Below are 10,657 nucleotides of genomic sequence, written 5' to 3' on the forward strand. Positions count from 1 at the left end.
CTCGACATCATCAGCTACAGCTCTGTCAGGATCGATTTACTATATGAAAACACATTTCAAATGTCAGAAGTCATCACACTATCACATTATATAATTATGGCATGTATAGCTAGACTCACAGGCGCTACCTTAGTCCTAGAACCGACTAAACTGTAGCTTTGATGCCAATAAAATGTAACACCCCTAACTCATATCCGTCACCGAATTAGAGTTATAAGGCATTGCTGATCATATTACAAATCATACAATTATGCATTATATATTACAGCTCGACCCTAATATCACATCAGTGGTATAATCATTTCATATATCAGAACCTAAAAATTTTATCATTCATCACATAGTATAAATAAAATATACCTCAAACTACATCAGCATAGCTTATACCTATACCGAACATATGACTCATCGATATCTTTATTGTTGAGTATTAAACATGTTCTTAAATAAGCCATGCACTTACATAAGTTATATATTGATGGAAAATAAATTTCATTATTAGCCTCTTTATTCCTACATGCAGCACCATATTGTAAATTTATATGTGATTTCTGTTTTGGTACATTAATAAAATTTAATGAATCTATTCGAACATATATATATACATGCATAAATAAAAACTCCTAGCATAAGCTCATAATATAACTAATTGAAACTTATTTCACAGTTTAGCAAACAACTGCATATACAATTTAAATTCAATATAACATAGTCAAATATACCTTAAGGTTTAATTCTAGTGCGCATTCACCCTAGGCACCAAAGCCACACTTTATTAATTAATTTCATACCAAGTAAATGAAAAAAACAATCATGGAATATTTTCCCTTATTTAATGCCATGCAAAACCAAATTATATATTTAATTCACACATCTATCCAAGGTTTCCATTACCGAATTATCAAACCAATTTCATAAATCTTTATTACTAAAAACATATTAGATTAACACTAAATATAATAAACAACATCCAGAAGCATACTTTATCTTAGTATTATACACATCCAAGCTAATCACCTTCATACCACATCCAAGATTTATAATTAAATTCAATACTCAAAACGCATAACATAATTACTTCTAGCCCATGGCATATAGCAAAATAATTGAAACGAGCTCCAACCATAGTCTAGCCAAACCAAACTCAAGCATAACACTTAAGCTATTTTCGTATGGCTAAATTATACACGACCCAAAAATCTAATATTTCAAAATAAAATCCAACCTATACATGCCATAGTTCAAGTTCGACTATTTAAGTGCCAAGACTATAGATAGTGTGATAGACTTTGTTGATGATCCCCGAGCTTGTAATGTTAATCCAGATCTATAAAACAGAAACAAATATACACATAATAAGCTAATATAGCTTAGTAAGCGTGATAAACCGTAATTTATACATATTTTAACGCATTTTATGGATGATTTCCCATTAGAATTGGTGAATTTGATGCTCCTAATGCCTTAATTTCATGTTTTATACTTAGGAGAGCATAGGAGAGCGAAAGGAACGAGAAATGGGCCAAAAACGGAGAAAATGAGCCAAAGTATGAAATCAACATGGCCTGGACTTCCTTGCATGGGCAAACCACACAGCCGTGTTAATTTGGCAGGCTCAAGCACAGCCTGAAGTAATCGCACATGGGTGTGTCACATGGGTGTGTCCTTACCGAGCCCAAGTTGAGTCCAATTCAGAAAATGCTAATTCTGAGGGCTCTTAGGCATTCCAAATCCTATAAATACACCCTAGAGGAGGAAGAAAAGGGGTAGACAGAAGAGGGAGTAAGGAATTACTCCAAGGAAGCCGATTGATCCATCTCAGCAGCTGGATTCACCATCAAGACTAAAGATCTCTCCTCGATTTCCCCTTTAGGAGTTTTGGGTTTTCTTTATGTTTTGTATTCTTTATTACTCTGAGATGCTCTCTTATTTAGTTATGAACTAAAACCCCTAAATACCTAAGGGATATGTAACCTAAGACGAATCTTGTTATTATTTTCTGAATTGTATGATAAATATTTAACTTGTTCTTAATTATGTGTTCTTAATTCTTGTTTTGTTATCTTAGGATATTGATTCAAGATAAGCTTTTATTCAGAGGAGGAATAGACCCTGTCTAAGAGTACATTTTTTATAATTAAGCGGAGTTGTTTGTGCACCTAGACATTGGGTGATAGGATTTTGCCGGATTAGGGTGAAACCTAATAAGGGATCCATAGATCGAGTTAATGCAACCCTAGGGTGTTAATTAGAGAAAGGTCTCAATTATTCAATCTAGGGATTAGACGTTATTAGTCTTGAATAGGGATAATAACATAACTTAGGGATCTCTACGAAACAAGTTAAATGAATAAATCGTCCGATTCGAAGCCAGAATAACAAGTACAGGCTAGGTGGATTTTTCCTTAGGTATTGTCTTAATTCAATCGATTTTTCCCAAAATCAATTCTCCAATTCTATTCTATGTGAATTCTTAGTTTAGATAATTAGTTAGTTAAAACAAAAACCTCTTTATTCTTAGGCTAGATAATAAAAAGACAGTCATTACTAGTATTTTTAGTTCCTTTGGGTTCGACAATCCGGTCTTCCTAAAATATACTACTATTTGATAGGTACACTTGCCTGCATCGCGATAATAGTTACTTTCAAGAACGATTAATTATAAATATTTAAAACCTATCACGAAATCACGCGATCAAGTTTTTGGCGCCGTTGTCGGGGAACTAAGATATTAGGAACGCTCAATTTTTATTACTTGAGCCATTTATTTTTCTTGCAATTTAAATTAATTTAATTTTTCTTATTATTATTATTTATTAGTTTTTTTCTTTCTCTGGACAGGTTTTTATAGTTTATGGGTAGAAGAAAACCGTCAGGACCACCACTGTTTGACGAAGAAATCGATCGCATAGTTCGTAGAAACCAAAGAGAAATAAGGCGAAGCTTCAGATACATAGAGAACGAGCAGGAGGACGATACTCAACCCCAAACCGAAGAGATGGCTGAAAACCAAGACAATCAGCTACCTCTTGTAATTGCGGTTAATCAAAACCCTGCTCCGCGCACTATGTATGATTATGCTAAACCTTCTTTAACAGGAACTAAATCAAGCAGAGTTAGACCTATTGTAGCTGCAAATACCTTTGAACTAAAACCTAACACAATTCAAATGATGCAGCAATTTGTTCAGTTTGATGGTTTGCAGGATGAGGATCCCAACGCTTACTTAGCAAACTTCTTAGAACTATGGGATACATTTAAAATTAATGGTGTTTCTGATGATGCCATTCATCTTCGGTTATTCCCTTTTTCATTGAGAAACAAAGCTAAATAGTGGTTGAACTCATTTCCACGAGGGTCAATCACTACTTGGGAACAAATGATCGAAAACTTTCTATTAAAATATTTTTCACTGGCTAAAACGGCTAAATTACGTAATGATATCTCTTCGTTTGTACAGATGGACTTAGAAACTCTTTACGATGCATGGGAGAGATACAAAGACTTACTGAGAAGGTGCCCTCACCATGGGTTACCGCTTTGGCTATAGGTTCAAACGTTCCATAATGGCCTGAATCCTTCGACTCGACAAATGGTTGACGCAGCTGCTGGCGGAACCATCAATAATAAAACACTTGAAGATACCTATGAGTTTATAGAGGATATGCCACTGAATAACTATCAGTGGCAAGTCATGAGGACTAAGCCAACGAAAACAGTAGGCGTTTATAATGTCGATTTGGTTACTATGCTATTAAATCAGGTAGAACTTCTAAATAAAAAGATTGATGGTTTACTTGGTTCTACTCAGGTACAACCAGGAATGAGGTGTGAAACAAATGGAGGAGGAGCATACACAAAGTATCAACCCTTCAACCCTATCATCGAGGAGGAACAAGTCCAATATATGGGTAACAATAACTCTCAATCCCAAAATAACCCATATAGTAACACTTACAATGCAGGCTGGAGGAACCACCCCAATTTCTCATGGGGCGGTCAAGGAAATCAACGACCACAACATCCTCTAGGTTTTCAACAACTACCCTGTCAACAGGAAAAGAAGCTGAACCTTGAAGAGATGCTCTCAAAGTTTATATCGGTGTTAGAAACCCGTTTTTAGAACACCGAGACAACACTTAAAAATAAACAAGCATCGATCCAAGGACTTGAAACTCAGAAAGGCCAGCTTTCCAAACTAATCTCCGAATGACCACAAGGTAGCTTGCCAAGTAATAATGAACCCAACCCAAGGGAACAGCTTAACGCGATTAATGTTCAAGATGAAGAAGGATTCATTGAGCCTGAGCCAGAACCGAGGCAAGAAACTGTGGTAAGCAGAAGTTAAGGTGATGTAGGTTATAATAAAAACAAATTAGTGAATGTCGAATATAAACCTCGTGTACCATACCCAAACACGACAAGGAAAGACTGCTCAGATAAACAATTTGATAAATTCGTTAAACTCTTAAAAAAATTACACATTAACTTACCGTTTATTGAAGATCTATCACAGATGTCAAACGCAATGAAATTTTTAAAAGAGCTTTTAGCAAATAAGCGGAAGTTGGACGAGGCGTCGCATGTGGAGCTAAACGCAGTGTGCTCAGCTATTCTGCAAAATAAGCTACCAAACAAATTAAACGATCTAGGGAGTTTTACGATTCCTTACTTAATTGGTAGTTTAGACGTTAATAATGCATTAGCTGATTTAGGGGCTAGTATCAACGTCATGCCTTACAAAATGTTTAAGCAACTAGGTCTCGGGAAACCCAAACAGACTAGGATGAGCGTTCAATTAGCAGATAAAACTATAAGATTCCCTAGGGGTATTATTGAAGATGTGCTAGCTAAAATCAATAAATTTATATTCCTCGTTGAGTTCATTGTTCTAGACATAGAGGTGGATAGCAACACTCCTTTAATTCTAGGAAGGCACTTTTTAGCAACTGCTAAAACAATTATTGATGTTGTAATAGGTGAACTCACACTTCGTGTGGGAGACGAAACTATCACCCTTCAAGCTCACAATTCCGGTAACATATTGGAAATTGAAGGTGATAGTCTAAACCATTCCACTAAAACTGACAGTATGGTGCAACCTTCTTTGCAGGAATTGAGTCTGAATGAAGTACATGAGCCATTCTCAAGCAATAGTAGAGGCCCTATTCATAAAGATTGAAGGCTACAAATTGAGGAGCTAGATGAATGGTGGACACATAAACCGAGAACACCCGACAAATCGAATCTACGATAGAACGATCTCAATACCTTTCCAAATCAACTTAAGGTTGGAGATAGAGTCTTATTAGATGCTGTTGATCCCCACATTGTTGCTACCACACCGAATGAAGAAATCCCTCTTACGGTACTCAGCATTTTCCCATTCGATATGGTCGGGTGAGTCATCCCAAGTTTGGCACTTTTAAGGTAAACAACACCCGTTTAAAACCTTACTTTGATGAGATTGATAGCAGGAATGAGGAGTATAAACTCCTCAAACCACCATGATCATTCAACGGAGAAGGTAAGTCAAGTTTAGACTATAAATAAGTGCTTCTTAGGAGGCAACCTGAGCAGTAACTGTATTAACTTCTTTAAAATTTAGTCTTCAACACCTAACATACTAACGGAGCTCTTAAATACAAGCTTTCCACAGAGACACGGCCAAGCACACGGGTGTGCTTAAGGCCGTGTGAAAACAGGGAAAAGATTTCCCCAAACACGGGCTATGATAAAATGCCACGACCATGTGACATGGTCGTGGTCGAGCCTGCCAAAACAACACAGGCGTGCGACACGCCCGTGTGGAAGAACCATGGGCGAACCTGTTAAAACAGCACGGGTGTGCGACACACCAGTGTCTAGCACCCGTGGTCGAACCTGTTAAATTGACACGGGCGTGGGTCTTCATACACGGGCGTGGGAGAAGCGAACAACGCCAGACATGGCTGTGTGCACCCACACACCCAAGGAACACGGGCATGTACTAAATGTCAGACGCGCCCAAATTCAAAATTTGCGAATCACACGGGCTAAAATTGGGGAACACGGGCATGTTACCTGGTCATGTGCCCCAAAAATCTATAAATACCCTGCACTATTCATTGTCTTCCCCATTCAAAAACCCTAACCCTAGCTGCTGCAATTCCACACGGCCTCCCCGCCACGCCTGTGCGCCGCCACCAACTCCATTTTTTATGCTCAATCCTCCCTTCCTAGCGTTTGTTTACTTCTTTCTTGTCTATTTTAATGATTTCTAATGCTTTTTATCATAATAATATACAAGTTTTTATGCTTTTAAATGTAATAATCTAGAATAATTTTCATTTTTTTTTCATGTTCAAGTTTTTTTTATTTAATTACAAGATTTCTTTACTTCATTTGATTAGTTAAAAGTAAAATATTCATTGTTAGGATAGGTGGAATACTCATGCCTTTTTCAAATATTCTAACTCAATCCTCATACTTTTCAAATGCTTCTTGATTATTTGCAAATATTTTTATTATATCTTTTATGATTATTCATGCTATTATCATGCAATGCCACAAAAGTATGCTATAAAATGGATTAGTTTGATTAGAATTGTTAAGTGATAATAGTTGTGGCTGAAGTATTAGTCATAATCTATGACTTTTTGAATTTAGATACATTTTTCCTTGTCCACTCATCAAAACAAAGTAATGGTTTTGATTGCAAGTTCAAAATGTCGTCTTCATGTGGTAAAAAGGCCGTTGTACCTACTTCAAAGAAAAGGAAGGGAGCATCATCTTCATCGGGTCCTACCACGGAAGTTCGTCACCCTTTCTTGAGGTTCTCTATCAGGCCCCAAGAAGAACTATTCCAAATACTCAGAGCCTGACCTTTAATTGTGGGCCGCTGCATCGAGTGGGCCGTGGTAGAACAAGTTCAGTTGGCTGAAGCGATTCAGGCCCTCCTAACCACCGACCCTTGGTAGATTTTCTTTGGGATCATCGAGCTAACGTATCTCGAGATCATGATGGAACTATGCTCAACGTTCCATCTTCAGACCATAATGACGAACTACGATAATCCCGGTACGGTCCAATTTTGCCTAGAGTGATTAATCCACCAGTTAAGCATCCTAGAGTTCAGTATTGCACTGGGCTTATATACGGAGGAGTTCAAGGAGGAGAATGAACTACATGCTCTCACCCGCCACATACACTTCTCTCCCTCGAAGTGCTGGCACACTTTGGCCCCTGGCCCTGCCTCCTACAATCCTAGCCGCTCCAAGGCATCAGTTCTCCCATCATCCCTGAGGTACCTACACGCCATTTTGGCTCACATGATTACAAGAAGGCGAGAGAGCACAGGCGTCGACAACATTCACAACTCTTACTTTTTATGGTGTATGTCGCACAGGCACGTCATCGACCTTGCCTATATCATCGCCCTCGCGATTCAGCACAAAACGAAGCGGCATAGGAAGGGGGTTATCTCCATTGGCCCCTACGTGACTCGGTTGGCTCGACACTTCGGGCTCCTTAACACCGCAGCACAAGAATCATCCTTAACCCTCATTGGCCAGATGTCTCCATAAGGCATCTCGAGCGTGCTTAGCATGAGGATGATGGAAAAGCGCCGAGGTACCTACCCTCGTCAATATTGTCTCACCCAATCTACAGAGGAGGAGGCCTATGAGGACATTCCTGATGATGTCTCTCCATAGCACGAGGACCCACTGACTCAGCCACCACCACCCTCTCGTCCAGTTCATGCGGCGACTTCATATACTGACATTCTGAGTGCCTCACTCGATTCGAGCACCAGTGTTTTCAATGATTTAACAACATTAATGCTACTGTACAACAGATTTGTCAGCACCTCCACATCTCATCGTCAGTCCCACCTCGCGAACCATCCAGCGATGAAGATGTTTAAAAACATTTATTTATTATTTTATGTTTTTAATTTTTATTAAAACTACTTTTTATTTTTATTATATTTTAGAATTTTATTTTTAATTATCAATTTCGATTATTTCTTTATGAGTAACTATTCTTCCTAATATCCCCTAAAAAGTTTCTGATCTTATCACAGTTATATAGAGCCCTTAAACTCATCATTGCATAGGAACTAAAAACTCCACCGGGAAAGGTTCTCTACGACTGCCATGTCCTGATCGACCACGACCAGAGCTACCACTAGATATAATATTCTTTTGGTGCAGGACTTATGGACTAATGAACCTCTACCACCGCCGGAGTATCCTCCTCCACTCTCGCACTGATTACTCTCTAAAATTCCAGTTCGAGGAATTCATTATACAGGAAGTTTCACTTCTCTCCCTATCTTAGTTTTATATTCTAATAGCTATCTTTGTACATTGAGGGCAATGTACATCTTAAGTGTGAGGGGTATTTATTTCATTATCAGAAAAATACCTGAATGACTGCCTTGTTCTCTTGGAAAGCTCTCATATTGTATTCAGGATAAATTTTGATTGATTTATGGCATTGATTGATATATCTTGAATTAAAACATAGGCATTTATGCATTGATTGTTTAAACCTCAAGACATTAGAGAATCAAGCATGATAAGTTGATTTTTAAGAATTTAAAATCTTAGGTTGTTTCCCCAAGGTTTAGGTATTACTTTGAGTTGGAATTCACAAGTTTTAAACATCAAAAATCCATAATTTTTGTGAGATTTTTGAGCCTTTTGAGCATCTATTAATTCTTTCATGCTCACTTTTGTTATTGCTTTGAGTGCGTCAATATTGAACTGTTATTCTAGAACTTGCTTGATTATGCATGTCAAGACCACACCATCTGATTTGATATGTCAAGATGATTAAGGCACTTAGGATTAACACACTCATGCCATGAAAAACCTACCTCCACGATTAACCCCTAGTAAACCCTCATGAGCCTAACAAGCCATTTCTTGTATTACCCTTAATATAACCCTTAACCCATTATTGTTGAAATCCCCTAAATTAATCCCTATTTTTATCGAGATTTGAGTTGAATAAATTGCTTAGCTATGTCTTGTTCTTAATAGTTATTCTATGTTATTTAACTTGTTCTTAAAATAAATGTATACATATCAGTAGTGATCTTCTGTTTGTAGGCTTCAGTATTTTAATGTCATAGTCAGATAAGGAGTAATGTTGTACGTAAGTGATGATTAAATATTTTTCTAGTTAAGTAATTTTTCAACTCAATCTCGATTCTAACCCTCTTTTTCAGCTTGTGACCACACCCCCTAACCAAGCCTTATTACAACCCTCTAAAGACCTTTTGATTGATGTATCATCTTAAATTATAGTGGTGGAGATTTAATTTTCATGCAAGCTTATGGTAATGACTTTTCATTATTGACTATTGAGTGCTTCATTTATTATCCTTAGTGAGGATGTGAAACTATGTGATATTCTGAATCAAAGGTAATTACTTAGATGAGGGGAGACACCTATATTTGCATGATTAAATACTCAACTTGGAATGCTTGAAATACCTATGGATTATTTTGAGATATTATCGATAGAAATTATAAGTTGAGAAGAATTTATTTTGATTATGAGTTGAGAATTTTGCTTGAGGATAATCAAATGCTTAAGTGTGAGGGTATTTGATAAACCGTAATTTATACATATTTTTACCCCATGTTTAACACATTTTATGGATGATTTCCCATTAGAATTGGTGAATTTGATGCTTCTAATGCCTTAATTTCATGTTTTATACTTAGTTGAGCATAGGAGAGAGAAAGGAATGAGAAACGGGCCAAAAACGGAGAAAATGGGCCAAAGTACAAAATCAACACGGCCTGGACTTCCTCACACGGGTAGACCACACGGTCGTGTCAATTTGGCAAGCTCGAGCACAGCCTGAAGTAATCGCACATAGGCGTGTCCTTTCCGAGCCCATGTTGAGTCCAATTCGAAAAAGGCTAATTTGATGGCTTTTAGTCATTCGAAAGCCTATAAATACACCCTAGAGGAGGAAGAAAAGGGGGAGACAGAAGAGGGAGTAAGGAATTACTCCAAGGAAGCTAATTGATCCATCTCAGAAGCCGGATTCACCATCAAGCTGAAGATCTCTCCTCAATTTCCCCTTCAGGAGTTTTGGGTTTTCTTTATGTTTTGTATTCTTTATTATTCTGAGATGCTTTCTTATTTAGTTATGAACTAAAACCCCTAAATACCTAAGGGGAATGAAACATAAGATGAATCTTGTATTATTTTTTGAATTGTATAATAAATATTTAACTTGTTCTTAATTATGTGTTCTTAATTCTTGTTTTGATATCCCAAGATATTGATTCAAGATAAGTTCTTATTCAGAAGAGGAATAGACCATGTCTAAGAGTACATTTGTCATAATTAAGCGGAGTTGTTTGCACGCCTAGACATAGGGTGACAAGATTTTGCCAGAGTAGGGTGAAACCTAATAAGGGGATCCACAGATTGAGTTAATGCAACCCTAGGGTGTTAATTAGAGAAAGGTCTCAATTATTCAATCTAGGGATTAGACGTTATTAGTCTTGAATAGGGATAATAACATAACTTAAGGATCTCTATGGAACAAGTTAAATGAATAAATCGTCTGATTCAGAGCCAGAATAACAAGTACAGTCTAGGTGGATTTTTCCTTAGGTATTGTCTTAATTCAATCAATTTTTCCCAA

At 37.2% G+C, this 10,657-nt stretch overlaps 1 non-coding gene across 1 annotated transcript; it reads right to left on the minus strand.

Moving 5' to 3' along the window:
• Positions 1 to 3,427: 3,427 nt before the first annotated feature.
• Positions 3,428 to 3,534, minus strand: LOC121226754 (small nucleolar RNA R71). The gene has a single exon (XR_005924435.1). It is a non-coding gene; the product is annotated as a small nucleolar RNA R71 (small nucleolar RNA).
• Between the last annotated feature and the right edge of the window lie 7,123 nt (positions 3,535 to 10,657).

This window comes from Gossypium hirsutum, chromosome A03 (assembly GCF_007990345.1).
Source record: "Gossypium hirsutum isolate 1008001.06 chromosome A03, Gossypium_hirsutum_v2.1, whole genome shotgun sequence".
In the NCBI taxonomy this organism is placed as follows: domain Eukaryota; kingdom Viridiplantae; phylum Streptophyta; class Magnoliopsida; order Malvales; family Malvaceae; genus Gossypium; species Gossypium hirsutum.